Raw genomic sequence first — 15312 nt, forward strand, 5'->3', positions numbered from 1 at the left:
AGTACATTCCTACAAAAGGAAAACAAAAGCTGTTTCTTCTTTTTTTTGTGTGTGTTCCAGGCACTGGTTTTTCAGTACTTCTCTGGGCTTTTTTTTCCTTGTTTCTCTGGTAGCACATGAGCAGAAAAGCAAGAGTAAGCTGAATCCATGAGGATCTTGTTACATTTCTACTTGGACATTGATGGATGGCAAAGCATTTGAAAAACACCCATGACATCAATATTGAATTTGAAGAGGTGAGTCACCTGTGCTGGTTTAGCAGCAGTACAGAGTGGCAGGGAGTAACCCAAATATGTTTTTACTTCCCATCCCCCCTAGAAGCTCATGGGTTCACCAGCATATGCCAGACAGCACCAGAGATCTGGGAAATATGTGGGAACCTGCCAGGCCAGCAAGAGTTAAGATTACAATTATATTTTTTCCCTGCATACCTTTCTTGCTCTTTTAATATGTCAGAATGGAACAGCTGCAGCCCTGAAGTGAGGATCTTAAAAAAAAAAGAATAGCTGCTATTTGTTACAGGTCTCTGTTAAAACTGGCAGGTGACTGCTGTTATGTTTTCCCTCTCTTATTCCTGGGATAGCACATTTTCCAACTTGTTACGTTACAGTGTGTAATTTATAACCATCAAAGTAGAAAACATTATGCAGCACATGAATTAGCATCAGTATGAATGCTATTGAATGTGTGCTATATTTATAGAAATATGCAGTTATCCCTCCTTGGCAAACCTAAGCTTTTTGCTATCAAGTTTTGTTTAATGATATTTGACTGATTAGAACAGCTTTAAAAGATGTATGAAAGAGTTCTGTAAAGGACAGTCCCAATAGGTTTAATTTTGTGTGAAATTAGGCAAAGTTGTTGCCTATTTTGCAAACATAGTCTAGCAAACATAGGTTGTTTGGGCAACGCGGACTGGCAAGAAGGTACAAACTTGTAATAGAGACTTACTGGCTAATTGGATCCTTAACTATTAGTCATGATATTGTGAATGTGGCTTGTCAACAGTGTTAGCATCATAGGCTAGGATCCAGGCTGCCTGTTTAAGATAGATATCTACCTAAATTGTAGGTGCATAGAAAAACAGTTTCCTTAATGGAAAGGCAATTCAACCTCTCCATTGAGAGTCAATGGAAAAGTTTCTGTGATAATAAATTTAGGAGCACTCATTCCCTGGACTGCCATGCTGGATCCTACCCTGTAATCATTACATATAAGATGGCGATTCACATATCAAGCTACAAATTGTATCTTCCTAGCTTCTGGTTCTTAAAACAGTAAAGCCAAGACACATCTGCAAAATACACTAAAAGAACTGTGTTACCTCCATGTAGGTAAATAGTTTTTTACCTCTAGATGCAGCATAGTCTGAACTAGTTGACTCAGCTCAATGGACTGTGCTGAGGCTTTGCTGCTTACTTCCAATGTTTTAAATGCTGTATCCCTTGCAGAATAATTTTACTATAATTTAAGGTGTTCCAGGGGATATATAGCATCCTTCTGGCTTAATGGTGTAACCAGTTCCCACCTTCTTTTTTAGACTGTTTGTGAGCAGGTACTCTCTACAGAGCCTGTAAAATTCTGTTGTGGAAGTCATGGGGAGATCACAAAAACTTACAGCTTGATTTGTAGAAGAGACTGTTATTATATACCCAGCTTGATAGACACTGCTTTATTTGTGCTCTAGTTCCTGAATATCACTGGAATCCAAATATTTTTCTTTAGAACACTTAAGGTCATCAAAACTATTTATTTAAAGCACTGAATCACTTAAGGAAACAAGTGGAATACTACGGAAAGCTGAAATATTTTTCCAGTGGGGATTGAAATCTCTGTAAATATTTTGGCTTCTGTTTTCTTCCTACTCATTTTTGAGTCCACCAAGGATCCAAACATCAAGTTTTCTATCAGTTTCCACCAGAGGTTCAAGTACTGTAAGTTGGAGTACAAGTAAAGGTCACTTTATATAGTACAATTTACAGCCTCCCACACTCTAATAAGTGGCTAAACAGAGCTGCATTGTGGAGGCCAACAGAAAACCAACTTATTATGTTATAGTCTTTTATGAAAATCCACCCTCACTGAGCATCTCCATATATTACACACATGTATTGTGAAAACATGAACTATAGCTGTGCATCAGGGCCATGCAGGACATGCTCAGGGATCCCTGAAGGCACCTCTGATCTGAATGTTAAATTGGCTTTATTGAAATATCTCTTTTAAATGAACCGAGCCTGATGTCTCTCTTGTACTGGAATATGCCTTCTTAATGATGCTTCCTTGAAAGCTGTTGATGAGAGGCAGAAATGATGGAACAGTCATTACCGTTAAGAGTATTAGAGTGCTGAATGATAAAAGTTATTGCTTTTCTCCCAACCATGTGTTTTTGTAATGCCTGCTAATGCAATATAGGACATTGCAGCTTTCCATGGTATGCACAGAGTCACTGAACAGATGGATAGGTTAGCCCCTTGCACAGCAATAAATCCCAGTTAGCTGCTGGTCTGCTCTATGAAAAAGTCCTGAGAGACGTGCTGGCAGACCCACTGCAAGAAAAATGCATGAGTAAAGGAGTCCCAGGACCTGGGCAGATCAGAGTACTTCCCACAGCATACATAACCCTCATGGGGGTGACTGATAGCAGGTCGTATAGCCTTTGCAGCTGTCCTGTATGTCTCCTTGTGAGATACCATCGAGGAAAAGACTTCATGAAGACTGCCAGTGCTACTGCAGCAGCGGCAGGGAGGATGCAGAAGCACCCTTGGGCTGCCCAAAGGATGGATGGGAGGCATCCAGGAGAGCCCTCTGGGATGACAGCATTCCCTGGGACATGCTTGCAGATATGGGGTGACAATAGCCCCAGGGCTGCAGTGACTAACTGGGACCTGCGCCACAGCTCTCAAGGGATGAGCAGAGGCATGGGCAAAAAGGAAGGCACTTTAAATGCTGATGTGAAAGCAGACGTTCAGGGTGATAAGGAGGAGAGATGCCAAGAGCAGGGGCTGCTGCAAAGTAACAGGTCCTGCAGAACAGAAAGTGAGGGGGTATAGGAGGATGCAGAAAGATTTGATGTTTGATGAGTGAAGGGAAGAAAGGGGAGAGAAAGAAGATCTATCTATCAGTTATGGTATTTACCTTTCTTTCAGGTGTCAGGTATGCAGAGTCAGATGAGTCTTTGACAAAAATTCCCATCTCCTGTGGCCAGCTAGATTCCTTTGTAAGCCCAGGAATAACCTTTTCCCACATCCATAATTTGAAGTTTGTTACTTCAAATGCAAAAACTCACAAAGTGAAAGAAAAACCCAACAAGATTATATCTGTGTCCAAAAGAGTCGTTGGGGTCCTGGAGGGCTCTCTTTAAAGTTTAAATCCTTTTTGGCTTTCATACACTGTCAAGTCCTTATTTTAATGCCCTTTTTATCCTTCAGTATTTCTTAGACTACTTTATCTCCACATGTTTGCCAGGCATGCTGTAGAAAGAAAAAAATTCTCCAAGTAACTTAGACCCACATCCCTGTTTGGACTAAGAAAAGTAGAGCTTGGTAGGGGAGTACAGTATCTTTCAAACCACTAGTAAATCAGTGTAAATGGAAAATCTCCTGTTTTCTCTCCAGCGTGTTTCCAGGTGTGGGAGGGAAACAGCTTATTCTGGGCCAGGTTCTGCAGTGGGGCAGGATCTGGTCTGTGGGGATCTTCTTGGTGCCATATCCCAAGGTGCTGTGCCAGTATGAGTTTCTCTCTGACACTGACTTGTAATACCTCTGACACTGGAAATCCAGTGACAGTCTGAGAGAAAACAGCAGAAAACCTGTCTTTGTAAAGGAATGCTTGGAACGGACATGTGAGCTTTCAGTAGAAACTGTATGTAGGCAAGAAGTCATAATTAGTTGCATAGGTTATAATAGGGAGCAAATTTGGAACACAGATTTGTTATTTTTTGTTTGCAGTGATAGGCTCCTGGTGCTACTGGAAGTCCCACCATGGTCTGCTTGGCAGAGGTTAGAGGCTGCATATTTATATATGACTGGTTTTATTTGGACTGCACAATCCACAGGAGAAAAAGCAGTGGGAAAAGTGCCTCTTCTTTCCTGGTTGTCTTGTAGGAAGAGTTGTTATGAACACAACTCGTTTATCAGCAACATATTGTTTATTACAGTCAGGAGTTGTGCGTAGGGCAGTTTGGAAGTAAAAAGGACAAAAGCGCCTACAGTGTGTTGACTTTGAAGAGACACTTCTGCTAAAAAGGAGATTCTTTCTGCCATTTGTGCTTTATGCAAAATTAATCAAACACAGAATGGTTGGGGTTGGAAGGTGACTCTGGAGATCATCTAGTCCAATCCAGCTGCTAAAGCAGGTTCACCAAGAGCAGATACCTTGTCAGCAAGAAACACACCCAGAGGGGAACAGAAATCAGACTGTTCTGTGCTGCTGGAAAATTTCAAGGCTACAAAACATACTTGGCACATGCTAGATGCAATCAATACTTCACACCAGAGATATGCAAGTATTGCACTGAATTGCTTCTTTGATGCTCCACGTGTAGTGTTTAGTGTAAAGTGTGGCATTAAAATGCAAGATTCAAGCCAAAAGTTTGCCTTTGAAAGTAAATTGGGCATCCACCCAAGCGCCTGACAGGAGATGAGCCTTGTTTTGTTTTCTACAGGCTGAAACCCCTGGGCCCTGCCAGCCTGGCAGAGTCTGAGTCCTGAGTCAAAGGCTGCTCAGTGAATGCCTCTTTCCTGTAAATGTGAGCTTAAATATCAGGCCGCTGAACTGGTGCATCCGGCTTGAATTATCCTGTACTGGTGATAGGTGAACAAAGAAAATAGCATGATCCAAGACAAATAAAGGGAGACTTCATAAAAGCAAGAAGTTATTTTTCCTGACACTGAATTTTCTGAAACAAATAGTGTTCCCACTAATGTAAACTGAATGAAGAATCAGGCTCCCACTAAACGTAAGCTGGAGAATGTGGGGCAAAGCTATCTCAGCGACTCTAAGTACCAAAGTGATCCAGGACTATTTTTATGGGCTGGACTCTGCAAAGTCCTTTCTGGCACGGGAACACAATATTTACCAGGACTTGTAGATGGTTCTCCAAAATAAACAAATCAGTGCTACTCACCTAGCTGTCCAGAGTACGGAAAATTAATTATTACAGAGAGTCATAGAAACGAAGAAATCAGCCTGGTGCTTTGGGAAGGCCATCCCAGGAGGCCCTCATTTCCAGAAAAATGCAAACATTAAGCTGAATAATGGTGCATCCCTCCTGCCTGCAGCTGTCTGGAATGAGGGTCCCCATTTCCCCATCCTGCTGCTGTTGTTTAGGTTTTTAGATCTGCTGTTCCAAGTTCCTGTAACGTCCCTGGCATCCACGTGTGTTGGCAAGTGAGAACAATTAGTTCTGTAATGTCCAAACCAACTAGCAAATTACCTCCTGAAGTCTGTTTTCTGTGTCCCCCATCCCAGCTTCTGGGATGAGCTACTGATCTGGGTTCACACATGCTGTGTAGCCGCTGACTTTTAAGAGATAAGCAGCTCAGTGCTTGCACTCTGTGTCTCTATCTCATGCATGCTCCCTGGTAAAGAACAGGAATGAGCCCTTATATTCAAAATTTGAAAATTTGAAACACTTCAGGGTGTATCATCAGCTGGAGAAAAATCCCATCATTACACTGTTACTACAGCATCCACCTTATTTGTGCCTCTAGCTCAAATGCATTAAACTTAATTATACAGTAGTACAACTCCAAGACAGATTTAATGTATTAGGGTAGGAAAACCTTTAAAAAAGCACTCCATTAATAATTCAAGTGGCACTTGTGCTGGCAACAGAGGGAAGCAAAGTGATGCCAGCCTGTGGGGCACAGCACAAAGAAGCAAAATTAAACTGTTTTAATAAACACATACAAATCTTTAGTTTGTGGTCATTTAATCCAGAATATGGAGGGCAGGACTGCTGCCAGCAGTGTGCTTCTGTTGAATCAGTCTAGCTCTCCACACCCCAAGCAACAGGACAGCCACCTCCTAGAATATCTTCATATAAAAAGACTTTTGGGGTTTTTTCCCCCTCCGCAATGGGCAGTTTAAAATCACCTTGTGATTTCATCCACTGTTGCTAATTGTATTCTTTCTGCTGAAGAAGGTAACACCCCTTGGTGTTCAGACCCTTCAAATATTGATAAGAAAATCACTGTGTCCCTTTTCTTTTGCAGATATGTTTAAGCACAGTTCTATGCATAATAGCCCTTTAAATCTTTCTTCTTTCAGCCCCCGCAACCTTTTTGCTGCTCTGCTTTTATGATTCCTCACTGTGCATACATGTTAACATTTCAGCTTTGATGGTAATACAACAGTCAGGACAGGTTTGCCAAACCCTTGTATCCAAAGTGGTAGATAATTAATCCTGTTGTTCTTCCATTTTACAACTGGAGATAGACAATTTGCTTTTGCTTGGATGCTCTTCCCACCACCTTCTGGGCTGGAACAGGTTGTCCCCTCCAGTGCAATTTCAGCCACATTCAGTCCTTGAAATAGTGTTTGCAGTTTTTCCCTTTAAAAATGAGGGAGAGGGGAAGGAAAAAAAGAGGGAGGGAATTAGAAGCTTTAGCCCTTCTCATTTCACAACCATTTAATTCCATTATTAACCCTGTCAGTGCTAAAAGGGTCTGCAAAAAGTCAGACCCAGTGAGAGGCTGGTGACAAGCAAAGGGGATAAAGCAAGGAAAATGTTTTGGAGGACTTGTGGGAAAAAGGCACTTTGGAGCAGGATTATGTTGGGAGGTTGAACTGGGGAGGACAAGCAGGCAGGAGGTGGCAGGAGGAAGAGATAAGTAGTGACAGCTGATGGGACAGAGGGACAGTGGGGGACGGGGAAGTGGTGTAGTACTGCTGCCAACTAAATTTATCACCTGCTGGCTGTGTAGGGTGAGAAAAGCAGACTTCGTGATGCAGCCGAGAACATGGAAAGGCAGTATTTGCAACCTCGAAAAAGAGCTAATGCTCTGGGAAAACCATTTGAACTGAGTGTAGGTCTTAATGTGGGATGATGTGGCATGGTAAGATGGAGCGGAGTGAACAGGCATTAAGACAGAGAAGTCTTCTACCACGATGTGCTTGACATTGCATGGCACTGTAACAAAGACGACTGGCAGAAGTAAGACCTTTAATGATAAAACTCTGCTCAGGGGAGCAAGAGGAGTCAAAATTCTAGGGGGAATTTCTATGCAAGCGTATAGGGGAATATTCTGCTATTACAGAAGCATCCTTCCAGAGGAGAAGCCCAGGGGTGTGCATCTAATATGGTGGGAGCTACAATATTTGGGTAAAGTTGCAAAAGCAACCTCATTTTCATGGTTTCTGCCTGTTCCTCCAGGATGACAAGTGTTCCAAAAAATATTCACTGTTGCAATTAGCACAAGGAAGCCCTGTATATCAGTTGGTTTTGGTTTTAGCTCCATAATGCTTAATGGTCACAGGAATTTCCCAGGGGGTGACAGCCAGAGAAGCATCAAGCAGCCTACTGGGGTTTGCAAGCAACCCACTGGAACAAATTAGCATATAAAAATAACGGTTGTTTTGTTTTGTTTCTGAACAATTTTTACATATTTCTGCAGATTCCCTCTTATTAACAGGATTTTAGCTACATTTCTGCTTCTTCGTTCTTTAAATGTGCAATCCAAGTTTTCCTGCTGGAAATGGTCTCCAGCAAACAAGCATTTAAGTGTTAAACAAGCGTGACCCTTCCTATTTTAAGACTTCAGCACTACCACAGCCATGAGCATCCAGGGCAAAAAGTCAATGCAATTTCCCAAAGCATAACAATAGAATTTCCCAAACAGTAACTGAGTTTGAGGCAGAAAGCTCCTTTTTTGATTACTTAATGACCTGCATTCATTAGTCATAGAGGTGTCACCATCCCTTGTTCCAACTGCATGTGCCTGAGCAGAGTTTTGTATGGTGTAAAAAAATCTCATATTGCAAAATGTTTTGTGTTCACAGTGCAGCCAGAGGTTCCATAGTATATAGCCAGGCATCTTCATATGGGTTAACTGCATGAGCACAGGAGCAAGGGCTTGATCAGTTCCTCCATGTGAAACAATTCAGCAAGGTTGAGGGTCTGTGTGATTGCTGTGAACTGGCACACATCCCCCTTTCTGTTCTGGGCAGAAGAATATTTGTAGGTGCTTACACTGTCCTATACACAAGAAAAAAACGAGGAAAACAAAGCAGGACTGCTCCTGAATGTAATTCCAACAGCTTGCTTACACCTCAGCACCTCGAGAAATATTGAATTGTTCTTGCCTTGTGGGAAGAAAAATGAACTTATGCTTGGGCAGAGTTACAGGGCAGATTTTGCCCAAAGGTTGCCTGGCCAGTGGCATGTTCTTATTGATATTTGGTGCACCTGCTGGTCTCAGCACTGGCAGTATGTTTTATAAGTTACTGAATGTGTTTTTCTTGCAGAAGTCTGTGCATTTGGCCATCCTAACTTTGACTCCTTTGTTCATTCCAGTCACTATACTGGTTTTCTGACTGCTTATACTCCTTGGTTTAGAAGATTAAACTAATCTTCATTTCATGGCAGCAACTCTGGTTGGTATTCTAACACTGCTGTTGCCAAATGATTTTGTGATGTTACACGTTCTTATTAAGGTAAATTAGTAGTAGGAGTCATACACTGAAGTTACAGTACATGTCATCAACACAGAGTGGGAAACTTTTTGATTGAAATAATTTCCTATTTAGTCACAGTGAGCAGCTCATAAGCTGTTCAAGGCTTTGCACATGGGAAACATGTAGAGAAATTTAGGACTGAAAGAGGAATACATGGATGACCGTATCCTCATCCAGTGTATAATGACATTGTCACTGGAGAATTCAGCCCTTATCTGAGTGGGGAAGGAGATGTATAAGACTCAATGCCTTAATTATTGCAAGTTCACTTGCTGGCATGGAAAGAGGGGACTGTGTGGTGCAGTAGTACAGAGTTCATAGTATCTCAGAAAATTTGCTGCCCAGCCATAGCTCTTCAGACTTCAGCAGACCTAACCTGAGTTACACAAGATCATATCTTGACCTTAAAAGATAATCAGTTACATAATTAGTCATTGACATGTCTACTAGATCTATCTGGAAAAGAAAACATTCTTTAGAAAAATATTGAAACTTTGTTGGAAAAAAGGAATATGTATTTGATTAAGACAAAGAAATGTTTTTCTTCAGAATCTGAATGTGTTTAAAAGAGGGCAAAGCTTTCTACAAAATCGTTTTGTTTAATGAATGCTCTAATTTTCCCATTATTGCAAAGTGTGCATGCACATCCTTCTAGCAGCAATATTTACAAAATTGGAATTCAGGTAAGGCAATGAATTCACATCCACTCCAAGCACTGGGACTAATCCAGTTGATGATCTTATCAGACTTCTGTACAAGCAGAACCATGAAATGTGATCACTCCAGGGTCTTTGCTTACGAACAGGCAATGAGAAGATGACAGCTGAGGACTTCAGATGCAATAATGCATGCATATTTCCAACCACCAGAGAAGGTAGTATTTACTTCCATAAATATGCTTTTGTGCACTTGGCTTCAAACAGCATTTACCTCTTTTTTCCTTTTTCCCACTTCTGAAGCCATTTCATTTGTGCACATTCACATCTAGACTGCTTTTTTGTTTTAGAGGGAAGGCTTTATCATTGTAATCCACAAGAGCTCAGGACCTCGCAGTAAGTATTAAAAACATTTTTTTGACCTTTTTAATATAATACCAAATGCTGCTAAGCAATTAGGTGCAATAAATCTGTGTAAACTGAATGTATAATTGCTCTTAGGAATATAAATGTGAGAAAATGAAATGTCAACATCTACCTTGGTGTTTACAAGTGCAGCCATAGAATGTGAATTCATTACCTTACCTGAATTCCAATTTTGTAAATATTGTTGTTAGAAGAATTTTTTTTTTATGATTTCAGGTGCATAATCTCTTTACTAGCACTGAATGTCCCATGGATTACTGCTGATCCTGTAGAAACAGGTGCAAAACCAATTTGCTTGATTTAAGAGAAGCACAGTGTCAAGGACAGGGCCTCCGGCATGTGAGAGCTGGTAGCAGTTCCCAGCTCTGGCATTGAGTAGCCTGGGCCCAGTGTAGCCTGGGACAAATCATTTCACCTCTCCTTGTTCTGTTTCCTTTTACAATATCTGTTGTCTCAAATTTGACTTAGAAAATTCTGGAGGCAAGAACTGTGATCTATTCTGCTTTTATACTGTGCCTGGTGCCAACAGGGGACCACAGGGTCAGCCACAGGCTCAGTTTATACACGGTACATAAACACAAATGCTGGTAATACACGCTGCTCACTCCTGTCTGCCCACACATGGGAAAGGGACAGAGTGAGGAAGCAGGAGAGTTGTTGACATTAAGGCACCATTTAGAAGCTCCAACTGTTTGGAGCTGATATCATGATGGCTACATTCTTCCTAATGACCCAAGAATTCACTGCAAGTGAAAAAGATAAAGAAAAATTCTTCTCTTGGCATACCTTGTTCATAGAGGGCTCATTCCATTTCAAGACATGGTAGTTTTAGGTAAAAGTTGACATTGAGAGTTTTTTATTTGTTTCAGTCATTACTCTATAATGTCTTCTCAACTTGCTGGTCCTGCCACAGTACAGGCGAAGCCTCCTGTTATTTTAGTGCAGACTACTCTGCCCATTCTTCACTGTTTTACTGAATTTGCTTTACTCAGCACAGCAAAGGGAACTGACAACACTTCTGTGGACATCATCACTTCTATCTCACCTACCAGCCTCCACTCAGTTCCATGATGAAGCTGAGAGGAAAATTTCCTCACCAAAACGTGACTCTTTTCCCCTTTCATTGATTTTTTTTTCTTGGCAGTTGATGATCAAGTTGGTGTCAGCCTACTTAACATTTCATCATTTAAAACTGCATTTAGAAGGTGAGAGTTTTATTTTAACATTCCATTTCCTTGAATTTTATGTCACTAGAATGATAAAACTGCAGTGGATGCTACTGTCTCAGACTGGCATCTTCTAAGAGAAATAGCCTTGCTTCTGGTGCTAGCTGAAATGCAAACAGGAATAGCATCTGTGAAGCCAAGCCAATAAGCCTCGTTTCCTGAGTTTCAGAAAAGTTGATTCACTCAAATCCAATTAAAATAATAACTCTGTGAATTAATTAAGTTGCCTTTCCACTAAAGTTGAGGCTTAAATAATTTGCTGCATTTGGCAGAAAAGCAAAATAACTTCTATTCAATAAAAGTAGAACTGAAACAGAGTTTCTGCCTTTGAGGTAAACTGAGAACTGAGTGTTCAACTCAGATTAAATGGTGAACTAGACTATTTCCATGTAGTTCCTTGACGGGTTCATCATTCAAAACCCGCCTGGACACATTCCTGTGCGATCTGCTCTGGTGAACCTGCTTTAGCAGGTGGGTTGGACTAGATGATCCCCAGAGGTCCCTTCCAACCCCAACCACTCTGTGATTCTGTGATTCTGATCAATATTTGTAAGTACTTGCATGATTACCTTAGTCATCACCTACAGGGACAAACTGCTTCTGAGCAGATGTACATTGATAATCACCTTGCACACTTTCGAGAGGAGACTCTTTGCAGCAGACTTTCTGTTGACCACATGTCAAATTCCCCAAATCCCGCTGTGCAATACTGCAGTGGGTTGGCCTTAGTTAAGGGCCAAACACCCACCCAGCCACTTGCTCACCCTCGCTCCTGAACAGGACAGGGAGACAAAATTGTTGGAAAAAACTCATGGGTCAGGATAAAGATAGGGCAATTTCTCACCAGTTACCATCATGGACAAAACAGAAATGACTTGGGAAAAATCAGTTTAATTTATTGCCAATTAAAAATGGAATAGGATGGTAAGAAACAAATACAAAAACTAAAACACCTGCCCTTAACTCTCTCTGTCTTCTCAGGCTCAACTTCGCAACTTCTCTACCTCCTGCTCCTCCAGGTCATGCAGGTGAAATGGGGAATGGGGAATAGAGGAGTGTTACGGTTGGTCTGTAACAGCTCCTCTCTGCTGCTCCTTCCTCCTCATTTTTTTCCCCTTCTCCAGTGTTGGTCCTTCCCACAGGCTGCAGTCCTCAGGACAAACATGCTCCAGCACAGGCTCTCCATGAGCTGCATTTTCCTTTAGGGCACATCTACCTGTGCTGGTGTGGAGTCCTCCATAGACTGCACGTTGGATATCTTCTCTGGCAGGGGGTCCTCCATGAACTGCAGTGTAGATATCTTCTCTGGTGTGGTCTTTTTCAGTACCTGGAGTACCTCCTCCCCGCTATCTTCTGACTTTGGTGTTCACACTGATGTTTCTCACTTTTGTTTTCCTCTCCTCTTGCTCTGTCTGGAATTTTTTTCCCTTTCCTAAATACTTTTTCCCAGAAGCACTGCCATCTTGACTGCTGGGCTCAGCCATGCCCTATGATAGCCCACTGGAGCCAGCAGGAACTGTCTGTGCCCATGTCAGGGCAGCCCTGGTCTCTCCTCACAGAGGGCACCCTGCAGTCGCCCTTACCAAAGCTAGGGAATGAACACACCGTACAAATGCTCAGTGAAAACCTGCAATTCCAGCAATTATTCTAGCAATATTCCTGACTTCACACTGGGTGAAGTACATCAGATACCTTCTGAGCTTGATGGCCAAAGCCAAAGTTAGGTTGGTGTCACATTTTCCTCGCTCACAGAAGATATTCCATTCCACATACACAGTCTCATGAAACTGGGGAAACTCCAGTTCTGGATCTCTCTTCCAGATCTCTCTTTTTCTCTTAAGAGATGATGAAGAGTTCTGGCTTTGCTGATGGAAATCACCTCCCAGGCATAAGAAGCCTCATGAAGGCTACCAACAGGAAAGTACTATGAGAATTTCACACTGGGATAAAAGAGATACTCTCTTAAAGTTTTAATATTCTTCTACTAGAGAATAGTGAACATTTTAAAGCAGACTTTTGAAACCTCTGTCAAGAGTTGTTAATTAATAGAGGCATTCCTGTGAACCAATATGTTGTTCCCTGTTCAAAGACCTATGCTATAATTAGCTGCACTCAATATAATTTAGAGCTTCAAGTGTTGGTGAAAACAAAAATAATTCTTACCTACTTAATGCTGATTCACACTTTGCATAATACTGGGCAATTGCAATTCCCCTTAAAATTGAAAGCACACTTACTGTGCATCTAATCCTTTCATACTTTTTGCAACATTAACTTTTAACAGTTGTTTACACACCAGTAGGGTTGTTATCAATACTGTCTGAATCACACACAGAGTCAGAGCAAAGGTCATACCCAAGGTACCGATGTTTTATTAGTGAAATCAAATAATATGGGGGGGGTGGAGATTGACTTGCTTTTAGTTGTTGTTGTTGGGTGGGGTTTTTGTTTTGTTTTGTTTTTTGTTTTTGTTTGTTGTTGTTGTTATTTTTTCCCCCAAAAAAACCCCTCCTTGTCAAATAAATATAATGAAATAACCTACATAGGTCTATAGAATATGACTGAGAATTGTATCTGAGACCAGAGGGTTTTGGTAAAGCTGGGAAATAGCAGTGACAACAAAAGTAATGCTTCCTCATCTAATCACTATGTGCATTTTGCTTAAAGAAAAAAAAAAGATAACCGAAGTCTAACAAAAAGACTGGACTAGAATTTAATTCATAACTAAGTCAATTCTCTTCAAACAGTGAATTTTATGGAGTATTGCAAGTTTAGTTTCTCGTTTCCTAGTTGCATATCAAATTAGTACTCATGTTATTACTATATCCTATGTATAGTACTATATATCTATTATATATAGCATATTTCTGTATACTTCTTATATATATTTGCAAAATATTTCTCAGTGGTTAACTTTGTAATTAGTGGTTCTGGGGAGCTTTTACACTATCTTTGCAAAGGATTTATTCTTTTTTCTGCGGAACTGAGTTCGTTTTTTGTCTTGAGAGATATTACCCTAGGAATATAAGACCCCAATGTACATTCTACAAGAAACTCAATTTAGGAATTAATGCAAACAAAAGAGAAGTACCAGAGATTCAGTATGCAGACACTGGTCAATGCTAGGACACATAGGAAGATGCTATGAAATCTCTATTTCTGTGATTGACATCTTTATTTTAGAGCTTAGCTGAAAGTTTATTATACCAGCTTCTGTAAGGCAGTTGATCACTTCTGACCCATAAAGAAAAGCCAGCCACTGGGACAGCAGGTCACAGGTCCAGGTGAGAATCAAAGCTATGCTAGAGGAAGTTTGGAAGGGCTGGTTGGTAACTGCAACCAGTTCTCAGACTGACTGTCATCAGTTCCAAGAGGACCTTGGGCTTTGCTGCTGCTAATGTTCCACTCCCAAGAAATTGAACACTAGTGTTTGAGTGGCTGTTTCTCTCTGACCTGTTCAACCTTAGACCCCAAATTCCTAATCCTGGCTGTAATCTTGTATCCTAGTATCTGGAATCAGAAAGTATTTATTAGGCAGAAGATACTCCTGATGGCAGTGGTCAAAGGCAGATTGTTTACAAAAATGCCTGAGACTAATAGTGTTGAAAATAAATGTAAATCAAAAGCTGACTGTCCAGACATGCAGTCCCACCAGCTCTTAGAAACCACAGCCAACTCGACTGGAGCGTAGAAACTGTGGGACCAAATTGCTTCTTGTTAATTCATCCTACCAAGTGCTAACAGCAGCTCATGGGAGGTGTAGGTGTTTGCTCTTTTCTTTTCCTGCCAGCAAAGATTTCTGAATATAGGAAGGAATATATTTCTGAATATATCTCTGGTGCCAGGAGATAGCTGAAATCCTGTTGTATCTAGGACAGCAAAAGTTTTTGGAGTGTTGATGTCTTCTCCTGGGAGGAATTACTGTTCTTTATTATATGGTAAGTAGAAACACATACCTCACATTTTCACTGTAAAATTTTGAGTTTGAGAAGGTTTGGTGCAACATTATGAAAAGAAAAACCTCTCAGCTTCCAAAATATTTTTTTCAGTTCTGTTTTCTGTCACAGCTAAAGAAATAACATTAGTTTTCAACTTTTAGTTTTTCAACTTTGTCTTCTTGTAAGAAGACAAATAGAAACTAAGATCTAATTCTTCAGAGGGGCTGAACCATTTCATGACACTTTTTAGGTTTAGCACTGCAGTCATTTACTGTGAGAAGGTCCTCTGCTCGTGTAAGGAGAAATGTAGCCACGTGGTTTGCTGACACTGGCTAACAGAACATATGCCTGTGTTTTGGCTGGGAGATGGCAGATGTCATCCTGTGG

This window comes from Nesoenas mayeri (assembly GCF_963082525.1).
Source record: "Nesoenas mayeri genome assembly, chromosome: 1".
Classification (NCBI taxonomy): domain Eukaryota; kingdom Metazoa; phylum Chordata; class Aves; order Columbiformes; family Columbidae; genus Nesoenas; species Nesoenas mayeri.